This window comes from Coturnix japonica, chromosome 4 (assembly GCF_054131305.1).
Source record: "Coturnix japonica strain WE chromosome 4, WE-NBRP24, whole genome shotgun sequence".
Lineage (NCBI taxonomy): Eukaryota > Metazoa > Chordata > Aves > Galliformes > Phasianidae > Coturnix > Coturnix japonica.
In genome coordinates this window covers 36556803-36582726 of record NC_140666.1, presented here as the reverse complement: position 1 = coordinate 36582726, position 25924 = coordinate 36556803, and the positions used below count along the sequence as shown (strand labels likewise).

At 36.3% G+C, this 25924-nt stretch overlaps 1 protein-coding gene across 8 annotated transcripts in view; it reads left to right on the top strand.

Annotated features, from left to right (window-relative positions):
• The window catches only part of TTC29 (tetratricopeptide repeat domain 29), a 185521-nt gene that overhangs the window by 38332 nt on the left and 121265 nt on the right, over nt 1-25924 (top strand). The window lies entirely within an intron of this gene.

Below are 25924 nucleotides of genomic sequence, written 5' to 3'. Positions count from 1 at the left end.
GTTCGTCACTCTTTAATTTTATGGTTTTTAATTTAGATATTGTGTATGCATATGTATGTTGGCAGAAGAAACCCCACTGAGAAACTTCGGAGTCTCCTTAAATTATGTTAAATGTCGTAGGGAAAAGATCAGTTCTGCTTTGTTACTACTTCAAGGGTAGTGAAGTACTGGAGCAGACTGCCCGGAGAGGTGGTGAATGCCCCTTTCTTGGGGACATTCAAGGTCAGGCTGGACAGAGTTCTGAGCAACCTGATCTGGCTGTAGGTGTCCCTGTTCATTGCAGCAGGGTTGGACCACATGAATTTTAAGGGTCCTTTCCAATTCAAACAATTATATGATTCTATGAGAACAGCTGTGAGTAACGAGGCATCATTTTGAATGTTAATCTTATCTATCCTTGTGCTACTTTTCTCATAACTCCCTTGCAGAGCCTTTCTGGGTGTCACCTTATTCACTGTTCCAGCTACTACCTTCATATTGTTGATACTTCAAAAAAAAAGTAATCTCTTGAATTTGTTACTTGCATTGCTGTGCTGTGCACAAGCAGTAGCTGTAGGCCAAGATCACTTCATGCTAGCCAGTGCACAAAGAACTCCTAGGATAACAAGTCACAGAAACTAACTGAAGATACACATTTCAGGTTGTTGGTTTTTTTTTTCTACAGTGAACACCACAAAGGCCAGCATACAGTGACAGAAAACTTCAACAAACTTCTTTTGGAAAAGATAGCAGAAGGCATATGAAGTATTTTGTAGGAATGCTTTTTTTTTTTTTTTTTTTTCCCAATGAAAACAAATTAAACCAAGTTATTCTTTCCCTGTGATTCTGTCAGTGGATATTTAGGCATTTTAGCAACCTTCAGTATCATGTTTCATTCGAAACTTCAATGTTTTATTTTTTTGTTTTGTTTTGCTATATTATGTTTATTTGTTCAAAATCTTTCCTTCTATAGGCTTGGGGGAATTTAGTAGTAGAAGCTAAATGGAACTTCTTATTCTGGCTTAAGACACAAATTCTCATATGTCAGAATTTTCTCATGGGCTATCTTAGGCTATTCTATCTTCTAATTCACCCAGATGTTTACATTAACCTATGCTCAGATTATATATTCTTTTCAAGTACATATTTGTGGCTCTGGATCTTGTGGACAGTGCCTGTGTTTGGTAAACAGTTCTGATAGCTGCAGACAGGAGGCAGGATGAATTTATCTGTAGTAGTATGGCAATCAGCAATTACTTTCAGGGTATCTTTCTTGAAACACAAGTATTCGCTACACAAAAGATGCTGGATGAACATAGTACACATTTAGAAATGTTTGAATGGAGATTTACATTACAATGTGGCAATGTACCACTGGTTGACCCTATATGGGTCTTCCTGTTTAGCAGTCTTTTACATGGGTATAAGGTGGAATATGATGGAAACACATCCTGTCTGTGTATACAGAACCTTTTAATGCTGATGAATAAGTGGATGTGGCTGTGAGCCTGCAAGGAACCAGGCCTCGTGATTCTCATCTTCATCATCTGAAACTAGTTGTACATTCCAGAGATGTAAGTGAAGGCACTACTCATACAGCAGTAAGAAGCTAGAGCAGCTCTGCACATGATGTGCATTTCTTTTAAGGTGCACATTCCTTGAATGCTATCTGAAATGTCTAACAGCAGAATGTAAGAAAGAAAGCTGGAGCTTTTTCTGCCAGTACAGTCCTAATCATCTTCTGTAGCAGGACTGAATATTTACTGAAGAAGCAGAATTACAAAATTAAGTTTACATGATCACTGTGAGTTCAGGATCACAAAGAAAATGCAGAAAAATCAAAAAATCTCTTTTCTCCTACTCACAGTGAACTGCATGTCTTTCTGTAGTTCTCCTTCTTTTTCAGTATAATAAAGCTATTGTACGCAGACCGGTGGAATACAGAGGATCATTGGAGCCAGAGTTATCATCAAATGACAGAGACAAAAGGTTGTTGTCTATATATCAGTTATATAAGAAATCAATAGAATGGAATAATTGAATAATTGAATAGAAACGAATAATTCTCATTATTATAATTATGAAGTACCTCATGTTGTATTAGTTGAATGGTATCTTTCTCAAACTTATAATTAGCAGAATTTTCTTTCTTCTTCATAAAAACCATCATTGAAAACTAATTGAAACTGTTATTTAATTGACGATCAGTAAATGCTGTGTTGAAGCTACTACTACTGTGAAGTGCAGTTTAAAGAAGCAAAAAACACTCTAATGGTTGCTGGAAGTTTGTCCTTAATTATAGGGAAAGGGGAAGGGCTTCTGGTATACTATACATGATGAAAAATACCTTTTTTTTTTTCTTTCCTTTTTTTTTTTTTTTAATTGCATGAAAACTATGATTTTTAGTGAATGGAGGGTGATATCAGGATCCAATGGATCCTCAGACATGGATCTGGGAAGGAAAGATGTATATTTTCCTTTTGAAGATTTATCTCCACCTGTATCTTGTACTCAAGCTGTGCTAAATGTGATGTCTCTTCAGGTAGTACAGAATGTGGTTGCTTGCTTGTTCACAAGAAAGCTTGCAGTGACTCTCAGATTGTTTCCAAATACATGAGTTTCATGGTTTGAGTTACTGATTAAAGGTCACTTCTCTATTTGTATTCTACTTTGACGCTTCAGATGAGATGAAATTCTTGAATTATAAAGCTATTTAGGCAGCTATGAATTACAGTGAGCAGTGAGAGCTCAGAGTTCAGCTCCCTGCTGACCAGATTGTTCCCCCAGAAGCTTCAGGGCTGATCTTTTTGAAGAGACTTTGTTGAGCCCATAAACGGAATTTTTTGAGGATTCGTATAATTGACAGTGGCTCAGTTTGTCTAATGTATTTTAATACCATACATGTTTTTGGTCTCATAAGCATATTTTATAAATCAAAAGGCAGATGTGCTATTGTATATGATATAGTCAAAGAGAATATTAACACTATTTAAAAGAACAAAACATAGAGCATATGGCAACAAACATGAAATAAAAATGGGATTGCACAGTAACCTTTTCACATTAAAAATGTTACTCATTCGAATGAAAAAGTGTTAATTGCATTGAGGTGTAAACTACAGTTAATTGTCAACATTCACCCGTATCTGTTCACCTCCTGTGGGAAAGCGATTCCTTGAATTAATCTGGCCTACTATACCACATATACCCACATACCCATGCCTGGTGATTTTAAATGGCACATATGATCCCAGGTCTCAGCTGCCCTGCAGGACAGTGAGCTGAATGATCACAGGTCTGTCAGAGCTCTCACTGTGTTGGGCTCTTTACACCGTATCTTTATACAATTTACCTTCACTTTCCTCAGGGGCTCATCAGATTGAATTGATGTGAGGGTGATAAGTAGCTCAGAAAAAATTATATAGAATCATAGAATGAATCATAGAATAGCCGGGGATGAAAAGGACCGTAACAACTGTCCAGTTTCAACCCCCCTGCCATGGGCAGGGTCTCCAACCTCTGGACCAGACTTCTCAGAGCCGCATTCAGCCTGGCCTTGAATGCCTCCAGGGAAGGGGTATCCACAACCGCTCTGGTTATCAAATCACTTATTTTAAATCCATTTGGTGTGTTTTCATTAAAAATTTCCGGTAAAGTTGTTAAATACAATTCCAGCACAAATTTTTATAATATATTTAATAGTTATATAATCTGTGTGAGACCGTCGTCACTCCAATAGGTCATCACAATGGTGTTACCTAGAATTTCAGTCGATGCATTGGTTACTAACATAATTAATCATTAGCATGGCTGCAGATTGGCTCTATTAAAGTTCCAGTTGCTGCCTTCTGCTTTCCCAAAATTCTATGAATTAAAGGTAGAAGAGTTCATGGGCAAGAGTTCAAGTGATTGTTACACTGACAAAAACCTATTCTGAAGAGTCTAATTCTAAAGTTGTTTGTTATTATGGCTTTCACATACAGAAGACAGAAGGGCTGACTTGACTCTGTTGCTGTTTAATAGTAAAACATTAAATAATGATTATGCATAGAACATTTTCAGTGTGCTTAGTCTCATGGCAATGAGAACCAGTGAAATTTTTTAAATACTTCAGAAGATATACAGAAAAGGGAAACATAAAGCACCATAGCTGTCTGGTATTGCATGTAGCAACCCCCCAGCTAAACAGACCACTTCTCAATCTTTGGGAGTATATGAATGATGATACTCTTCAGCTACCCTTCAGCTAATCATTTTATAAGAGTTATCAACACTGCATGTTCAGTCGCTGATTGTCAGCCTTGGTAGAGGATAGCAAGACCAACATCTTTAAAGAATCTTTTGTTGTCAGTGACTTTTCTCAGCTACTCTCATAAACAGGACTCACAATAAGAACAGGAGTCAGAAAGACACAAAAGAGCTGAACTCAGATACCAAAAATACTTTCAGTGAGACAACTACTTACTTGCATATTTCAAACAGTCAGACAAAAGATCTATCTCAAGTGACCCTAGATAACAATTACAACATCTCATGATAGCACATCATAAAATCTGCACCACCAAAAGATGATGGGTCAGCCTTGATCAAGGGTGTGTTACAGTGCTCATCTGCTTGTTGGTAGTGACAGAAGAGAATTTGGCATAAGAGGCTTCACAAAATATTGATTTGCATCCTGTCCTTCACTTTGATAATAGTAGTGATATTCCATTAATCTGACAGATACCTGTCAAGCTGTACAAGCTCCTCCCTGTTTCTGTAGGACATCATGTGCACACACAAATGCTGTATACACTCACCAGTGCTGACCATATCAAAACTCCCAAGGACATTTAAGATAACCCCTAGCCCCAACAAACCTATCAGCTTGTCTTTTTGCTTAATCACAAGATCATGTAATTGGGCAGAAAGGGACCTTAAAAATCATCCAGTTTCAAACCCCTGGGTGAGGGAGCTTAAAAACTCTTTCAGCTTTCCTCCCTTCTTTGGCTTTCAGTTCTTTCACGTACATCTTTCTGTTCAGACGAAGTCTTCCAATTTTTGGAACTGAAGAATTTTCTAGTGAGTCAGATTGTATTTACCAGAGGCAATGTGTATTATCAGTAGTTCAATAGTCCGTATTAGAGCCGGAATTGTAACTTGAAGATTTAGGACCCAAACACAACACTAACAGAGTCAGAATTGTTGCCTGTGAGAACAACCATACCAATGAACTAGTAAGATAAATTTACAAATGTGTGGATCTTATTGCATGCTGTAATGAATATGGCAACATAGTAATTCCCTGCTGTAATAACTTTGCAGTCAGGTTATGTTTTATTTATAGACTCACCAATTGTTTTGAAAAAATGACTACCTGTTTCTTATTTTAATTAGTCCAGAATCCAATGAAGGGCACTAGCAATACTGGACAGGAGAAAACATTTTCTACCCACAAATAATGCAACAGAAAGAGTTTTGCAACTTTCAACACTACCTCTCCAGCTCTGTTCTTCTGAAAGACCTACACAACCTTAGTGAGAGTTGCAAGCAGGCTGTGCAAAGCAGAGACACACTGGCACCTGCAAGTGTTAAAACTGAGTGGCACCTTTCCATTCAAAAAATTACCCGCCCTCTAAAAAATCAACCCCAATACAATCAGACGCCCCAATATCTAAGCAATTGAATGGACACTGACTGCTTTCCTGCAGTTAAAGTGTGCTCTTCAAATGCACATTGGTCTGTGAGTAGTTTATGCTGGAATACCAGAATTCAGGTCAGTTTACATATAAAAGACTTCAATTGCCAGAAGAATGTTGTAATTTAACCTGCAATGAATGAGCAATTTCTTCCTGATACTGTGGCAAGCAACACTTGCTAGGGAAACAAAACAAAACAAAACAAAAAGTGATGTATGATCCTTGCAATTCTTTTATGAGAAGTTATCTTTTCTGAATCAGTAAAGAAAAGAAATGCTGTCTTCTAGAGCCAATTATACTGAATATTAGGCATCTCATACTCAGCTGGCAGAACCACTGAAGGAGAGTTTTAAAGACCCAACTGCCTATTCAAGAACTGAAGAAGTGTTGCTAGAATAAAATTGCACAAATAACTAAGTGCTATTCTAATCTAAATAATGCAACTAAAGATAATTTGGGACACAGTTACAGTGGCTCTTGGGGCTACTTTATTAGCAAGAAATTTTTTCACCACTATAATCAGGGGATATACCATATTGTAAACCTGACAGATAATTTGCATGCATGCCAAGGATACAGTGAGGTAAGTCGAACACAGTGAGGAGAGTTTTGAATGTTTCTTGTTTCCATCATTACAATAGTATTTGTGTGTTATTCAAAAATTACTGTGTTCAACATTGTTACTTTAATTGATCAAGCCTAGATTTCTCAACCCACAAACTAATGGTTTCTTCCACACGGTGGACTTAGTGTTGTATTTAGCCTGATGTCCTCATTCATACAGTGAAAGATGTTGCCCAGATTTAAATACTTTGGATTTCAAGCATAATCAATTCCATTAGGAACTGTATCTATTTCTCTAAACATTCTTATTTATTTGCAAATAAAATGAAAGATATTATCCAAGACCAACAGATAAGGAAACTAAGACACAAAGTGTTATGTGACTAGAATTGTCCTGCAAGCTGGTGACAGTCATGAAAATAGAAGCAAGGTTGACGTTGCTGTCACTGAAGAGACTCTAAATAAGGACTGCATCTATGAGATAAATCAAATACCATATTTTTTTTTTAACATATGGTATTAACTTTGTGTCAGAAATACTGATTTATGATTTAGATATACAGAAAATAAATAATGCTGCAAAAGACATAAGATCAAAGATCTTTTATGCTATTCCTAAATGCAAAACAGAATGTATATATTTAGAAGGAATTTATCAGTGCAACTTCAACTTTTTCATTGATCAGCTTAATATGGTATACCAGCACAGACTGAAATGGTCCTGAAACTGTGAGGGAATATAAAGAACTAATTAAAGGTAATTCAGTAGACAGTCACAAAATGATTTGTGTTGGAATGTGTATACAAGATTACCTGGTCCAACCTCCTAATAACAATACACATATAGTTTAAAATACATTGTTTGATTTCAGCAAAATTGTTCCCTGTCTCAAGACGAATAATAACAAATATTGTGTGTGTCATGCATTAAAACAAACTATCCTGAACATTAAATAACAAAAATTGATATGGGGAAAGATTTGGTAGGTTATCTATTGCCTCCTGCCTAGTCATGATCCTTTACTACAGAAGATGATCCTTTGTTGCTGTTGGCATGTCCAAAGGCTTTGTCTTCACTTTCTTAGATGGCTTCCTTTATTATTTTCCATCTCAGCTGTAATTCCAGTCTTGAACCTTGCACCAAATTCACAGTTCTCACACTGGACGAAAGGAAAAATGATTTTTCTCCACAAATCTCCTTCCCAAAATAATTAAAAATAGCACAGTGGGAAAGAAAACAGACAGCACAGAGCCTAATCCAGCTTCCAGCACTTTCTCTCCTTTTACCCATTCCGCATCAGTCCATCAGCTCTGCTTCTGTATGTGTGGATTCTGGAGACATGGGCAGCTGCTGGCTGCTGATGCATACTCTTATGTGTTCATGTATAACAGATCAGTGAAGACCTACACAGTCCAGGCACACCTCATTTTTGCCTTTTTACAGACTGTATTAAGACAGGAAAATGGAAATGGAAGTTTATCCACAAGTGTTGTTTTGGTAAAAGTTCAACAAATATTCAAATTACTTTTTCAGTTCCTTCTCTATAATTATTACATTCATGTCCAGTGATGCATGCCTCAAGTATGATGAAAAAAAAGTATTAAATTTTAAAGCTGAAAGAAGAGTATGCATGTGCAGGATTAATGGCTCTGCTGAACTCAGAACCACCTCACACTGAACAGAACCACCAATATGAAAACAATATGGGCAGCCCTGGGCATTTAGAGAACTTAGACACATGTAGTGTTTGAATGTACTGAGTTGCTGTTCTATTACTACTGGATAATAATAATAATTCTGGAACCAGATATATTAGGTAGAGCCTCAGGTAGTGGCTAAGTAAGACAGCCATGTCTCCACTCCAATAAAACAATTTCACCAGTGAGTAAGGAAGAATCATAACTGGTATAAATCATGCCCAGACCTTCTGCTTCCACTTAATTTTAGACTGAATGCCTACCAAAAAAACCACCTCTTAATACATGCTGTTTTATAATGATACCAGAATCCATGAGGAAGCAGAAACAAGAAACCTACTGAATGATGCTGAAATAAAATAAGAACATTCATTTCAGGCTAGTGAAAGATGATGATGTGTGGAGAAAGTCTAACCATGACCTAACCCAACCTACAGCCCCAATCAAGATCAGATCAGTGAAAATATTACCAAGTAACTGTTGATCACGAGCCACCAATTAAAGAACATTATATTAATATATTTTCATGTGATTATCACATGAAAAACAGGCTACAGGTGTAGTAAAGAAACTTTCCCGAGGACAAAGAGCAAAGGGAATACAGCAACAGATTGGACAAAAATGGAAATTTCTCCAAGATTTTCATTATTTTCAAAAATAACTGAGCTATTCAAATGTAGAAGAGCAACTATTTATTTGCTGCCTGCAAGTTCACATCAAATTATCCTCCTTTTGTCCTCTCTTTTTAAAACAGAATACTGCAGAGGGAACAAAGAATGCTTGCATTATGGGCTATGTGTTTTTATTCATGCTTATTCAGAAATAATGGAAGCAGTCCCTCAAACTTTCAAAAACAAATTTTCATCCAGTAGAGACATAAGCTAAGGAAATTTTACCCGGCAGCCAGAAGTTTTCAGAAAGTTGAGAGCAGTTGAAATTGGGGGTAGCGTGGAAAACGTCACACAACCTCAACAGCAGTAGTCATTTTCTCTCCTACAGTAATATGTTACAGTATAATTTATTCATGTTCCAAAGAACTTTTAGGTAAAATATATGATGTTTTAGTGAAGGTGAAGTTAACTCGAATCCTGTAATAGTCAATACAGTTGCTCACATGTAAGATTAAGATGGGGCTTTTGTCTCAAATAACCTCTTTCCAGTTCCACTAAATGAGCAGGATTCCATTTGGGATGGAAATACAAAGTGCTTGTCAAAATGCCATTTCCTACTGAATTTCAGTTTCCTGCCCTGGGAAAACAATCCCTAACAGCTCCCATCAGCTATCCCCCACCCTCACTGAATCTGTCCACATGTTCCCTGTTTTTTGTATAATTATAACAGTTTCTAAGCGTAGAAATGCTTGCTTGCTAGGTATATTGCTTTTAAATTAGTTCTTCAGCTAAGAAAAACAAAAAATAGCATTTATCATTTGATAGACATTGTGCTACAGTGCCTCCTCCTGCCTCTTTGTGATCACTTTTCTAACTGCAATGAGTTGCTTTTGTTGTTCATTTCATAGAATGCCATGGCTTGATTTTCATTTTATGTTGTTGCACAGAAATCAGGTATTTGCACCTGGATATGGATCAGTATAAATAGTATCAGACTAAGGGCAGTGTATGTATTTAATTACAAAAAATATCTATCCTTCATACAGTAGTGGATAATGGCAAAGTTTACTTTGCTGTTTATTTCCTAATGTCTTCTAATCAATTTCAGTTAATAGGCACCATTCTTTGCAAAGTTTGGTCTTATAGTACCTTTTTTCTCTCAAAACCATCAGAAATTTCTGTTTCATAGAAAAGGTTGCGGTCTGTTCTAAGTAGGCGAGGACTTCCAAAGCATTATTTAAATGCCTCAGCTGAATACCAGCATTCTTTCATCCCATCTCATACACTGAGGTACCAAAAGGGTAAATAACTTGCAATATCATTTTTGACTGACTTGGCTTTGAAAAAGGCACAACCTACATAAACAACTGAGCAGTTGTTAGGTGCTTAACTGGATCTCTAAATGATCCTGTATGGTAGTTTGCTAATGCTGGTAATGATTATAAACACCTCCGTTCATCGTACTAATGAGTTATATCCAATAGAAAAGGACAAAATCTATAACTTTTCCACAAACTTAGTTAAATGTCAAGGTTTTTAAAGGCCTAGTTAGCAAGTATATTAGATGAGATATGTCAGTTTCCCAATTTACGACTCTGACTTGTCTCTTGTGATTCCTTATAGCCTCTAGCCATTCTCCTCTTACCTGAGGCATTCTCTGGCAAAAACCTGATGCTTCCAGTCATTCTGCATTCTTGTGTTCCTTCAAAAATAATTGGACAGGCAGCTCTCCATAAACAATCATCATTAGTCACATAAGGTACACAGATAAGAATACCATACAAATAAGTTTCAATAGAATGTCTCGAGCCAAATAATAATTATTTGGCCAGCATGCTAAAAATGTGATTGACAGGGAGTTAATGCACTTAACACTTTTCCAGCAGGCTGTTAAAATTAGTTCCTTGATGCTCAAAAAGTCCTGCTCCCAGAAAAGTGACACCGACATTGACCAGTGAGTTTGTTGCTGTTCAGTAACCTGCTCCATTTCCAGACTATATGATTAAAGTCATTATGGGAACTGTCAGTAGCAGGGAAAAAAATGGAAACTGTCATAAAAAGCAACTGTTGGAAATCTTAGGTTATTTTATAGTGCTAAACTATTTTAAAATATTGTTTTTAATTTTAATATCACGATACAGAGCCATAAAATAAGGTATGCGTGTAATAAATGGAAACCTTTCAGGTTATATGATAAGTGGTATGTACATCCTTCTTTATTAAGTATACAGTAGAAAGTAAATTAATTAAATTTTCCTTTTACTTCAAAGAAGACTGAATTAGCATACAAAAAAAAAGTCAGTTTTAACATGTTAGCATCATATCTAAACCCTCTCAACTGAATAAATAAAACCATGAAATAATGGGAGTAAAAAACCCAAGGATTCACAGATGCAAAAATTTTGTTAAAAGAAGAATGTTGCCAGTGTATTTCTTTCTAATATCAGTCCTTTAAAGCCAATGAGTTGCATCATGGGAACATATTAAATTTGAAGAATAAATATGTCTTAATTTCAATTAAAAATTTTTCTAAATTTATTCTAAAAAAAGTTTTAACTGACCCACTGAGAGCAAAAGCAATGCAAATTTTTTGTAATAGAAGGCTCACCAGATTTTTGTGGTGCTCAAATGGGCATATCTTATAGTATTTGTCTCATATTTTAATAGGATTTACTGCATTCCAAAAAATAAAAAAAAAAGAAAGAAATTATTTTAAGCCGTATAAAGATTTTTTTTCCCAAATCAGCATAAAGATCAACACAAAGATCTGACCCTTTCCCTCTTACTCTTAAAATGCTTTATAGATCAAGAGGATGCTTAAGAAGATAGCTTCTTTATCTAACACAAAAATACCAACACGATAATTTTCTTATATTTATTTTTCTTTTTTCACCTGCTATGCCTACGTTTTGACATTAAGAATATTGTGTTTGATATTTTCAGCATTAAAAACCACTTTAGGCTTTGGTTCCATTTTACTCCCAGTCAGAAAGATCAGAAAAAGCTCAAGTCACACAGTGAGAAACTTTATCCACTGAATGAGACATTATCCATTCCACCAGACTACAAATCAAAGAGTATCTCTTAGGCTGCTTAAAAATTCATTTTAAAATCTGATCCTGATTGTACTTTTATGGTAATTTCATACCATCAATCATCCTTTTACCTTTAGTCTCTAGGTCCACTGCTTTCCCCATAGATCTCATTCACTCTACCTCATTATAATTCTTTAGGTGAGAAAACAGGGTAAGAAACCTTAACAGAAAATGAGAGAAAGATGTAAATTTCTTGAGAAAAGTCAGGTTCAGTAAGAAGCATAGCTAATGATATGTTCTGATCTATGTTTTTTTTAAAAAAAAATTAAAAGATATGGGGATAGTGTGGAGTGAAAAACACATTTTTCATGCAAATAACACGTTTGCAATCTGTATTCTAACTCAACAGTATCATTTATACAACTAAGCTGTCAAAATATCTTTTTAGATGGAGTTCCTTTAAAAAAAAGAACAAAAGAAAGATTTTTGGAGCTCCACAGAACTTTTCCTAATTACCACACTGAACTTCCTATGATTCTGCGCTTTCCATTATGATAAGGCTGACCTGACCCATCCTTGCAAATACATTGGATTATGCAAATTGTAATAATTAGGATACCAAGCTAACTGTAGAGTGCTGGAAACATACTGATCAAAACTGCTTTCTTACACGTGAATTTGCACTGCATCGTTATAGAAAATGAAATCTGTCCCATTGTTTATTGTTGCGGTAGCACTGATTCCTTCACCAAGAAACAGTTATTCAGAAGAAGAGAAAGTATGTTTTTCTGCCAACTAGTCGTCAATGACAGCTAAAATTCTTTGAAATAGTTAAATTCTAGTTTCCATGTGAATCATTCTTTCCCAGAAATCAGTATTATATTTTCACTCTTTTCATTTGAATCCTGACCATAATGAAAAGCCTATTTTACAGCATAGAGAGATATGACAAATAATGAATCCACTGTGCACACTCAAGACATCTTTCTTGACTGGGAAAAAACCTGTTGTTAATCACAAGGGAAAAGAATGATTTTTCCAATACCTTGGGCCCATCCGTGTAACAGTTCCTAATGTCTTTAACAAAACGTAGCCATAAACCACTGAATACTGGTAATAGCAATAATCCCTCCAAAATGGTTTGTTACCAGCAGTTACTGACCAGTTTCTTAGTTAATGGCCTGAGGGGAAAGGCTTTAAGAAAGCTGTATTCACTGTTTCCTCCCAGGCAATTTAACTGGCTGCATTAAACTGTATTTTCATTGAGTTTCCTAACATTTGTACTCTGATAAAATTCCAGTCAGGAAGGGAATGAGGCGAAGGAGGGGTATGTCATCCTTGCATTTTGTAACAGAAGCATTCAAAAAAATTACTGAGAATCTTATTACTCTGATTCGGATTAGAATTTGGGAGTGAGCGTAAAAATATATTTTAATATTCTGTAGATATCAATTAAGTTAAATTAAAAGTAATCCACAATTTCATTGGAAGGAAGATGTAAGGATCTTCAGCTTCATGGTACAGTACAATGCCCTTGAAACAATGGGGGAATACCAGAAAAAAACATTGTGTGCTTCCATTAAAGAACAAACTGCCAATCTGCAATGCTCATTTATTTTCATAAACTAACTAAAAACAGTACCTTGTTTGGAGGAGTGTTACATACTAGCATGATGCACAGTAATATTAAAAAGTTAATAAAACATGAGTACAGGAGAACATAGAAAATTAACATACAGTTTTTTGTATTTTACAAAGTAAAAATATGGTTTCATAAAGTGCTTCTCATTATGTCATTGATGCATGTGTTTATGCACTTGGAATTATTATTTTTTTATTTTAAATATACCTGCTTTACCCATACTTTAACATTATTTTCAGTAAATGCAAATACCGTACAAAACTAAAGGGTAAAGCAAGAACATTCCTACACTGTTTTGCTTGCATGATATGCTATACATCGAACACATTAATGCTATGTTCTTTCCTCTGCCCGCCTCTGCAACACATTTGGTTTAAATGCCATCTCTTCAGTTTTTGCTCACATGGGTAAAAAGTCTCATTAATCAGAAACTTTTTTTCCCCCAAGTATGGCAGTAAAGTCAAAGGAATGATTGGCATTACACAAAACACTCTGTAACATACGCACAGGAATTTATGTTCTCATTAGGCACAGCATATTTTAAAAATACAGCCACCAAATACTCTACATCTTTGCTTGTGCTATATAGGATTAAGAAATGAGAAAGTAAAGAGCCATGCATAATGTGCTGGGAAGTGGGGGAAAATGGAAAGGATTTGAGGTTTCTGGAGTCCCTGCACGAACAGAAGGAATCGTTCTGTGGAACTCTGATAACCTGCTTTAAAGCTGTGCTGAAAGGTCGTAGATAGCACAGTCCCAAGTTATCTGCATGGTAGGCTGCTGTGAGGGTTTGTTGGGACAGAATTATTCAGTCCACGCATGGTATCTGGGAGACTGTCAGGCAGTTGGTGCCACTGCCCAGCTGCATTATATGTAGTACGACTTAGTGAAACTGCCTTTTGCAAGAACTTTGCTTTTATTAAAGTGCTGGAAGAGAGCTTCTATTTGGTGTTACACCCCAAGACTCTGCAACCCAATATAGGGATCTTGGCAAATTTGGATCTATCACAACTTCCACATGAAGTTGTCTGATTTTACAGAAATACAGAAAAGTGCATCTTTTGCTGAAATGGGATGTTCAGTTGTCATGTGACTGTAAAGTTATGGTGAGTACAGTGGACTGTATAACACATGCAAAAAAGCCTAAAAATGAACAGAAATAGAGATAGCATTACTTTGAAACACAGAGATGTGCAATTGAGCCAGTCAGAGGATGTCTTTAGTAAATAAACAGTGGTAATAAGCGGCATTAAAAATGACTGAAATGGAAAAATTAGGTAGCAACATGGGAACTTCGATGTAATTAGATTGAAATTTGAAGGAGACCAAGAAAACTGACACAAAGTAAAGAGAGAAGGGCTGGTGCTTGAAGATCAGAGATAAAGTTTTATGTGAGAGGCATTGGACAAAAGGTCCTTGAGAAAAGACCAGTCTCGCTGATCTGATGTGGGCTTTTTCGCTAGTCAAAAGGGCTGCTTTAAAGAGAGGAATATACATTCCATTTACAATATATAGTTGCAACAAGGAAATTGTTTCTGAATAATAGTAAGAGGAATAGCACTTGCACTTCTTTTCCCTTGGTGTGTAGATATGAGAAGCTTGAAAACCTTTTGTTTTTGTGGCTTTGCTAGCTGGCCTCCAAACATCATCTGTTAATTCCGGTTTTGTTGGAGGATATCTTTGTGAATGTACCTCCTGTACCTTAGTAGGTAGAGAAAAGGGACTGAACATTTAATAATGAATTCTTCTTTAAAAAAATTAGTGGGAAAAAAAAAAAAAGGATAAAACATTAATAGAATTACTGTGTAGTAAACTATCCACAGAAAGTCCTAAGCATAAAGGGCCTCATCATGCAGGTGACTGTGTAGGTTGACCAGTCTTTTCGGATAGAGAAGGACAGGTGGAAACGTGGTCTCCACTGGACACTGTTTCATTTCTAACCTTCAGTGGTGTCCAATCTGTTGGATCCATTTGGCCGAGGCCTGGGAGGGTTTTGAAACATCAAACTGAAGGCAAGTTCCTTTGAGATGAGAGACTTCACAGATTAAAAGCAGAGCCTGGGAAGCAAGAGACATGGAAAAGAGAGAAGAAAGGTATTTTCCTGGCAACAAAGCTGACTTAGTCATGTCTTATTTGGATATTTTGAAAGTAGAGTTACTTGTACACAATTTGGATCATCTCTGTTCAAAGTAAAATAATTCACATTCACTTTGAATATCGGTCATTTACACTAGAAAGATGCTCAGAAGTTTCAGTATTTTTCTTTTGGCTGTAGAAATCTTAAACACTGTAACATCTTAATTCTGCTATAATGCAGGAATGTTTGTATTTCATGTTAAGCTGAAAAATTCTCTCAAATTCACCACAAAATACATCACATTTAGGGATAGTTCTTACATCTGACAGTTTCCATAGGAAGAGCTGGATGGGTTATATCAACTTGATTCCTTGGCAGTTTTCTTCCACTGATGATAGTACAGCAGTTGATGACTAAGGTGAGGGTTTGAAGAGCTTGCAGTTGGTGGATTTAGTGTTTAACAGACTTGTGACAACATACTGAGATGTACAAACTGGCAGATATAAAACTAAGCTTTTTTTCCAATCACTTCTTAAGAACATTTTGCTGTAAGTATGAGCATACCATCTACCAGTTGCTTTGCTGTGCACAGGAAGACTGGCAGGCGAGTGCTCTGCTGAGGACAAAGCAGTAATTCTTTGCTTACTTGGTTTGTTACTCAAATAATCCAAAGAAAGAACCCTCAACTTGTTTCACTTCCAGAATTTTATTTAAACCTCAGTGAGATGCTGGAGCATTGGAAAAGACCCATTTCTTAGCTGATCCTCCTTTCAAACCTCCAGGCTCCAACAGAATTGCACTCTATTAGATGACCCTTTGCACTGATTGTTCTGTCAAAGCTCTGGCCACATACTGCTAAAGCGGTCAGTAATGAAGTGGTTTCTACTGTCACTTGTGCAATATTAGCAATAGTGTAAGAAATGTAGCTTTTCCATTTAAAAAAGAAAACAGGAAAAATACACAATGGCTTGGGTTTGTTTAATTATTTTTTTTACTTTACTCCTCCTGCTAATACGTATGTGACAAATATTATTTTCCCAGATGACACTTGTACAGTAAGTCTATAGGAAATGTCAGCCAGAAGAAAAAAAAATCCTGCATTAATGTGCATTCTGAAAGCCTTCTCATTATTCCTCATGCCAACTCGGAGCTTACTAAATAACAAAATAGAATGCAAATAATAAAATAATGCAATTAAGCTTGTATAAGGTTGGGCTGCTCCAGAAATAGCAGAGATAAACTGCATACACTACTTCGTGTATATATGTTATCCTTAAGAAAGGGTAAGTACTGATTTTATGCACACTCTACATTCTTATCGGTATAAAAAAAAAAAAAGCAACATATAAATAAATAAATGAAGGTGGTGCAATGTAACAGCACTCAGTGATGACAACAATGGAATCTGCCAGAGGTCATCTTTATTAATCCTTTCAAAATAAATTTCTGTCTAGGGAATGCAGTAGGGTCAAAAATGAATGTTGAAAAATATCCACCAATTTCTGAGATTTTTTAAAAGAATGAGGTTTATTTCTTAATCTTTTTAAACCGTGATTAACTTTGTACACTAAACTACCCTCAGTCAGTTTTTTAGGAATTTGTTTGTTTGTTGTTTTTGTTTAGTCTTCTTTCCATCTTTCATAAAGAAAGCTGAGACTTGATCACACAAGCTAATGCGGTAAGGAATCTTTACTGTAAGATGTGCATTGTGAAAAATATCACAAATGCAATTTGTTTGTTTGGACCCAAAGGCTATGAAACACAGAGGCTTACAGTAATGTTTGCAAGAAGTTCTTCTTCCCCATTTTTGCCTTGGAAGAGAAAATGAGCAGTCCTCACTTGGACAGTTTTTAATGCTAGCAAAGGTTACAGAGGCCTCCAACTTTTCTTCTTTTTGTCCACTCTTCTGAGTTTATCAACCATTTTTGTTGCTGACTAGATGATTATGCACAGATCCAGGGATAGAGTTCCACAGGGAATGCCAGAGAGAACAGGAGGGCTACATACACAGTACTAGTCCCCTTACAAATCCTAGATGCCCAGTATGTATGTCCGGTCCATCATGCTCTCAGTAATATAAAACTATAAGGCATGCTGATCTAGAAACTAAAAAATAGTGTGACACATTATGGAGTCTTTGAGTAATATTCATTAGCAAGACAGATTACTGTAATAAAGAATTTTTTTTTCAGATATTATGTTAACAAGAAAGGTTCAGAATGTTCCTGCTACCAAAATAAAGAAGGTTAAAAAAAATTAAATTGCCAAAGTTGATTAAATTAATAAGATATATAAACTACAGGTTGTTTTCCATTTAATCATTAGTACCTTAAATTAATAAACATAAATAAGGCTTTCAATACAATACAGGAGTTAGTAACAAATTTACCATCCTACAACATCTGGAAAGAATAAAAACAGGCTCTCTTACATGCTACAAATACTGAGCTATAATATTAATTTTAAAAATTTGAAGGATTTTAAATGCTAAGGTTGGGAAAATAAAATAACAAGACTTTTTTATCCACCTTCCAAAAGGTCCCTTCTTTAGCCGTGTTTCTCCTGTGTTTGTCAGATTTGACTGTAGCATTGTAAGTGAGGACCTACCTATCATTTATTTTAAAGTGGGTTTATACTTTCAAGTCACTTCTCTACATCTTTCATAAGCATCTTAAGAGTGCTCATCACTAAGGACTTTAGAGAGGTCATTGTAGAAGTACTATTAAATTGTTGCTCATTTCTTTTTGATTTATTTTGTTAATGTGCTGAAAGTATGTTGGAAATGACTTACAGGTGTTCATAAAAATAATCACTTTTGTTCTAATAAAAATACAAATTGGAATAAAAACTTCTCATGAACAAAATCATGGGCAACATGCCCAGGTCTTTTTAGACAGCTCATAAAAGTACACCAAATGTCTATGTTCTATGGAGACTATGTCAGTCTGACATAAAGGATGATCTCTGATGAAAACAGCAGCACAAGTGCTTTGTTGTAATTTTGAGGGGGGGACTTCTCTCATAAAAACAAGTTAAGCAAAAGACACTGCAAGCTGCTTGCATGTATTAATTAGAAGTCTTAGTGCTTGTGGTGTACACTCACTGTAGCTCCTTTGCTCCAACACACCAATGGGTAGTAGCTAGCCAATCCCAGTGTCTGAGATTGCACAGAAGAGAATGCTATGAAGAGCGTTGACTTGCAGTGCCCTGGGAGTGGCTGGCAGCATTCTTTGTGCTGTTGGCAACATCACTAACAGAAAGCAATCTTGGATCTGAATTTTGCTTCCTGTTGTTGAAATGATGTCTGAAACCAAAAGAATATAATTGTGTTTCCATTAGACAGGACCTACAGTGTTGAAATAATTGTGGCTGGTAAACTGAGGAAACATTGTGAGGAAGTTGTACTAAAAACATCCATAGAAACTATATTTTCAATATGAAATTTTTGAAGAAGTACACAAGAAATGTAACATGCTTTTCCATCAAGTTTTATTTGCAGTTTTTAAGTCTTCTGTGTGTATTTTTGGGGGTGAACTGAAAATTCATGTCTTATTTGAAAAATGTAGCCAGCTCAAATATGTGATATGATGTCTCCTCCCCACTTCTGTCTTTTTGGCTTTTTGTCTGCTTCTCATGTTGACAAAATCTCAGCTACTTTCATCTGGATGCTTCTTTAGTGTCTCAAATATGACCTTGATCACCTCATTTTCTGCAAGTGTTCAGAGCAATCTTGTCACAACCACACTTTTCCAGAGTAATACTAAACAGATAGATTGAGAATGTATTCATTGCTCAGCTCTAACTATATCTTTCTCTGCTCCCTCTGATCAATCTGTCTTGAGTGCTGCTTTACCCTGGTGTATTGTTTTCTTTCCTGCCCATATTTTTGAAAGAGTCTATTTAGATAGTCTGTTTTATCAGTTGTAACATCAAACTCTATCATTACCTGTTTTGCCTTAAAATAAATAAACTTCCTGGAATCCCATATCATGCTAACTTCAGAGCAGCTGTCTATGCAGTATAATAAAGACATAACTTCATTACTATGTGCCAGCATCCCTGGTTAGCTAAACACAGCTATCACAAGGAACAATAGCTCAGAAGGGAGGGTGCAGCACAGGCTTCACAAGGCAGGAATCCATGTGGTCCTTTTCCTGGGATCTTTGGAGCAATTGAATTTTCATTGTCTACAGTGAGCACAACTCTTTATCTAACCACATACAAGATAGGAACTCTTTTGCAACAGTCTCATTCAGTATTCTGAAGGAGTTCCAAGTATGGTCAAGTAATTTGTTCATAATTATTTTTACCCCAAAATACTGAACCGTAATATCATAATTCTTGACTACAACATTTTCTGCGCTGTTTGTGTAATATCACTTATTTGTCCTCATAAATGTATCACAACCACTGCCAAATCAGGCAGAAACTGCTACCTTCTCTGTTTGGTAACTGGGCTCTGACCTCTGAAAGAGCAGATGACATCTCATGGTGCAGAATTATGAGTCTCCCTCATTGGAGTTTTCTTTTGCATACTTCCAGTTACTGTTAGCTTGTGCAGCAAAGCACTTATGTAAACTCTTACCACTGTTCAAAGCAAAATGCACTTCTATGGTTGAATATTAATCTATTTATGTTTTTTTTCTATTTGCTTTTCCCAAATAAAAATGTTTATTCCTTTAAAAAAGTCTATTAAAATCTAGAATGCAGTATGGTGATAAGCAGCTAGAATTATTACAAACATGTAAAACTTGCACACATACATACTGATCTGTTTAGAACACCTCTTTCTTAAGTACTGTATTATTTGTTATGATCTCAACAATTACAAAAGAATTACAAAGCAATGAACTATGAACTATTCTGAAATTAAAATGTTGTATTTTCTAAAATCATTTTCTAAAACTCTAAACTCATAAACATTTATTTTCTTCATTTAATTTATTTGGAGATTAAATCTAAAAATCCCATTTACTCAAAATATTTCTATTTCTATCAAATCATAAAATAAATAAAAGGAGGTCATAGGCCATGTTTTCAGCTGGCAAAATAAAATGGCATAGCTAACAAAGAAAAGTTATATGCTAGCTGAGAATCCAGCCTACATTTCCTAGCATTACTAATATGGTATTTTAAAAAATATTTTTAATTTAAAGGTAACAAGACACTGGAATTTGGAATATATATACAGAAAGCTGTGGAGCATACTGTCTGTAATTACAGAAATGAGTGTCAGGTTAATGCCTAATATTTGCCTTTGGTAAGATGACCGATGTTCTTTCTAGACAAATGAAATGTTAACAATTTCCAATCTGCACTTTGGAACCCAGCCTAATGCAGTGCTACGTGGTGTAGCTTATTACAAAGACAGTGCGAAGGGAATTCACTGCAAGTGAATGATGGTGATAGACTGCATTGAAGGAGAAATAGCTAAGCTACAAAGAGGCTACATGTAATGCTCATAATATAGTGATGAGAAAAGAAACAATGTTTAAGATACTCAGAAATGGTCTTTTCAGTTAGGAATAAATGATTCAAAGCAAAGACGAAGTTTTAAGTACAGTGAAGGATCTAAATGGATCTAAAAGGAGAAGATGAAGGCTGGACTGATTTCAGTGGCATGAAATTTAAAAGTATAGAATACCAACTAACACTTTTAGGGACTAAATGAGGAGAATGTTTGTGCAATATGGACTTAAATTCTGCATGGGTTCAATTTTTGGAACTATAGTTATGTAAACATTCAAAACCTGGGGAAAGAAGTTGCAGTGCAGCAATTTTCAGTGACAGCTTAGGAGGCATAAAGTCTGGGGCGATGTGGTGACACAGAACAAGTTTCTTCCACCTGGAACAGGGTTCTGTGTGGAATCTCATTTGAGACCTTGGGCAAAGAGGGATCTATCTGTGTCACATTACCAAGTCACCTGCAACACAGCATGTCCCATGTCTTGCAAGAACAAATAGGCTACATCTGCATTTGCTGGATTTCCACTGATGCTAGTATCATGCTAAGACGTAAGATATATAGGGTCTCCTTTGAATTCTTTTTATCCCTGTTGAAACAGGTTTGAAGACCTGGGCTGAGCAGACACTGCTTTGGTGCTACAGAACTGGCTACTGTGTGTGAGTGCTTGCTGGAATGCTCCTTTTTCTGCTTAATACCTCTGAGCAGGCATAATTGATTGCATTCTACAGCAAGTGACCTACAAGTAACATAGAGTGCCATGAGTTTTCTTACAAAAATATTAATCACAGCAGTATCTTACATAGGGACTCTTAAACAGAAAACCTTTCTTCATCTCTAAGTCTGTCTGCCTGCTGGAATTTCCTTCTCCAATGGAGTTTCTTCTGCCAGCATCTGCCACTCCTTCATCTAAGCTCTCACAGTGCGATATGGGAAACTTCAGATCCAAGCCATACAGCCCTGGGGTCTTCTCTTCACCTAGAATTGTATCTCTCTTCTTATCTCTGCTGGATGCAGTATTGTAAGTTTCTCTTTCTGAGGCAGTTTGGGAAAGGCTCCCTTCTCCATTTCAGTCTACTTCCTTCTTCCACTTTAATCTAGACAAGGATGAAACAGAAAATCAGTGGGTTTTTCTAATAGGGTACAATTTCTCCAGTACCAAATTCACAAACCACATCCACTGCTATTACTGTATTTTGCAGCTGAGATGATATAGGAATAGAATACTTTAAGTTCTCATAAGAGAAATGTCAGAAGAAATTGTTACTCTTTCTAAATGTTGTGTGACTGAGTACCTCTTCAACGTGTAGAATAGATATAGCAGTAAGAAGATGTTCCCTTCTTCAGGGTACTCCCACCTCGTAACACGAGCTTATCCTGCTGAGACAAGCTGAGAGTGAAAAGCCTGTTTACATGTCAGATTTGTCCTAGACATCTCACTGTTTCTTCAAAACTGCCAGATGCTCTACTTGCCAACACTGGTATCAGCCCACCAGATATTCAGTTGTATTTACCTGCATTTTCATTCTCTTTTTTTTTTCTCAGCCAGTACCTGACCTGACAGTGTTTTCAAATTGTACTCTCTCCAGAAGTTTACTCAACAGTTTTTAATTAATTTCTTCCACTGTTGGTTATGCCTTCTTATCTTCACATTATATTCTTTTTTTTTTTTTACCTTCCTCATTTCCCAATTCCCAATCTCTATTTTTTCCAATATATATACATATATATATATGTATCTAAGTTACCTGTTTCATATCTCTCCTCCTATTTCAATCTTTTGCTCCCTCCCCTTTTTTCCTGAAATGTTTTCCTCTGATTCCACACACTTTCTAAGACTTTATAATCATATTTCTAATCAATAATGTTATGTTCCACTCTGTTGAGAATGCCGGTCCTGCACTTTGGTCACAGCAACTTCATAAATCACTAAGGGTTGGGGCAGAGCGGCTGGAAAGCTGCACAAAACAGCCAGCTGAACATGAGCCAGCAGTGAACTCAGGGCACCAAGAAGGCCAATGGCATCCTGGCTTGAATTAGAAATAGTGTAACAAGCAGGACTAGGGAGGTGATCATCCCTCTTTGCTTGGTACTAATTTATGGGGCATGGTGGTGATGGGCTGAAGTTTGAACTAGATCTCAGAGCTCTTTTTCAATCCTAGTGATTTCTTAATATCATTTTTACTTGTTCAACTTCCATTTTGCCCAGCCTGCACGACTCCCTAGTAAGGTATCTGTGGTGGCTGTGGGGCAAACATATGCATATACGTTGATATGATATCCAAATCCCAGTAAGGACCCAGATACACTGCACCCACTCATAAACACTTTAACATTTGCTAAAGCTGGCATAAGCCAGGGTTCAAATTCTGTGGGTGCAACATTGGGCTCAGGCAGAACTAGAGTACTGCGCTGAAAGTGCCCACAGTTACAAGAGAGCCTTTGAGTGTTTGAAGCCTCTTGTTTAAAAGTTTCTTTACTACATCTAAGTAAGACATCATGGAGAATCTTAGCATGAACTGAGTACATCATACGTAAAGGCAAATGACAAAGTATGCCAGGTGACAAGGGGTAAAATCAAATGTCCAAGAAAGCACACTGTAAATCTAACAGTTCTTTGAGAGGGATTTGAGCTCTGCAGGAAATAGCAATGGCTTGCATAACTTACACAGCTCAGCCCAATGTTTTGTTGTAAAAAGCCATGAAGACATTTTCTCCCTACTAACAACTCTGGCAGGTTCTCGCTTATATAATTAAAGAGTAATAGAAGCACCTAAATTAAGCAAGTTGACATTTGTTTGACTAGCCTTAATCATATGTTATGGTAATTAATGTTACATTAATGTTACATGAGGGGTTTTTGTGTTGTTTGAACACAGCAAAATTCAGGGTTGAAGTAACCACTGAGTATGTGCAAACATGGGCATGACTGTATCATAGAAGAAGGAGCCCTCCACAACAATTAATAATTCATCCATAAAAATGTGGGAGTGATAAAATCTGAGAACAATAAATAAATATAATCTACACCAGAAAGGCAGTGAGTGCTTAGTGGGGGCTACTCACTTGAGCCTAAAGATAGTGTAAACTGTTGGCTTCTAGATGTCCTGCTGAAAATGCCAGGACTGTTATCTAGTGTGTTAATATAATTAAAGCTATGATCCCAATCTCTTCAATTCAAGTGCAGAGAAAATACTACAGCAGAAAAACAGCTGTCAGTAGTTTCTGAACCAGCTGATGAAAATAAGCAGAATGCATTGCTAATCCAAGCTGATGACAAGAGCATGGAAAATTAAGAGACCTTTCCTCCAAAAAGATCTTCAGTGGCTGGAGGCAGAGAATGTAGGAAATTTACTGTGGGCTGTAATAATTGCTGTCTGCCCTGGGAAATGGCATCAAGGCCAGTGCAGTCATGGCTCCATGCAAGCACATCCTCTAATTATTGAAAAACCCGTGTAGAGTCTCAATGTTAATCAGTCTCTCAGAGACTTCAGCTTTATGTGGTTAGTGCAGATTTATGGCATTTTTCTTTTCTTGTTATTAAAACTGATATTTCACAAGGAAGAAAGTATCTCCAGATAACTGTTAAAATGCAAAGTTTCAGTCATAAAAGAGAACTGCAGGATTATTCTGACTATTCCACAGAGAAACCAAACAAGAAGGGTAAGAAACAAAACATCAAAGATGCAAGGAAAAATGGAAAAAGATGAGACTTTAAAATATTAACTAAAGACGCAACAGTTGGCCTGTAGATTCAAGAGGTTATAGTGTAATTAATTAAGTGCTTGTTACAATTAGGGAAATAAACAGTGCGTGTACTAATACAACATGAATAATGCATAACTGTGAAAAAAAAAAAGTAAAACAAACTGAGAGATTTGCATGTCCATGTTACTAGAGTTATTTACATCACTGTGTCAATGATGTCACTAGAAAATAAACACAGAACTTTAACATTTTATTACATGGCCACTATTTGCTTCCTCTTACTAATGCTGCAGTAACAGTATAATATACAACTTCGGATTATTCCACTGGACAATTAAAAATGGTATTTTGATACATCATTCTGAAACAGTTTTGAAATGTTATACTCAGTAGTTTTTACCACATAATATATTGAATCAAATTTGAGATTTTCTGCTAGTTGTGCCTGCAAATTTCTGGCAAACAAAGTAGAAAAAGTTGTGTGTCACAATCTTTTCTCTTCCTGTTACATTTTATATCAACCCCAACCTTCCTGAGGTATCTTCCACTTCATAAATAGTAGAAACCTGGGAAAGTTCACAGAAATGAAACCATAAAAATTGCAAACTTGAATGTCACTGACAGGATTTGAGAAGTGTTTGTGATGGGCAGAGTGGGGGCTGGCATGTTAGTCACACATCATTTAGTTGTTAGTTGTCACCATTTTGAAAAACATGTCATAATAGATCTGATATGTCTACAGGTTTTAATTTACTAGTGATGGCTGACTGCTCTTAAGTGGCCTGAATTAACATCAAAATAATCTTTCTGGAAAGATGTGCATAAATACTGCATAAGGACTGACTGTAGATTGTGCTTACAACCCAGGAGCAGCACATTTACTCTGTATAGGAAAAGACTGGGCAAGGTACCCAATTATTTATACAGCAACAGGAAGTTCAAAAGATGTAACTGGAATAAACAGTGGGAATGCCTGAATCAGAGCACAAGGCTGGAATCAAAAAAGGATATGCAAACTGACACCTTATATTAGCTCTTTGTACCTCTTAAGGTGCTATTGCCTGAAAGAAGATACTGACCAAACACTGTGAATATGTGTGCAGGAAGGATGCAGAATGATTTAAGGTACAAAACTTCTGTGGAAAAGCAAGTGATATGCATTTAAAAACTTATTTGAGATGATACCTTGAGCACATCTTTCCCAGGATGGAAGAAAATAATTCCTAGTTGATTGTTTTAGTGATCATTACTTCCAAAACCAAAACAAAAAAGTCAGGTGTTCATAGCAGCACCACAGAAGTGTTGATCTCACACTTCCCTATGGGTGTGACTGTGATGTGAACTAAATTTCCAAAGTGTCTGCGTGTCCCTACAGTCCTGCCGGCTTTCTACCTGTCTCTGTGGATACAGAATGTTGTCCCTGTCCAAAAGGTGACGTAAACTTACTGAGAACAATTTACTAAGATAA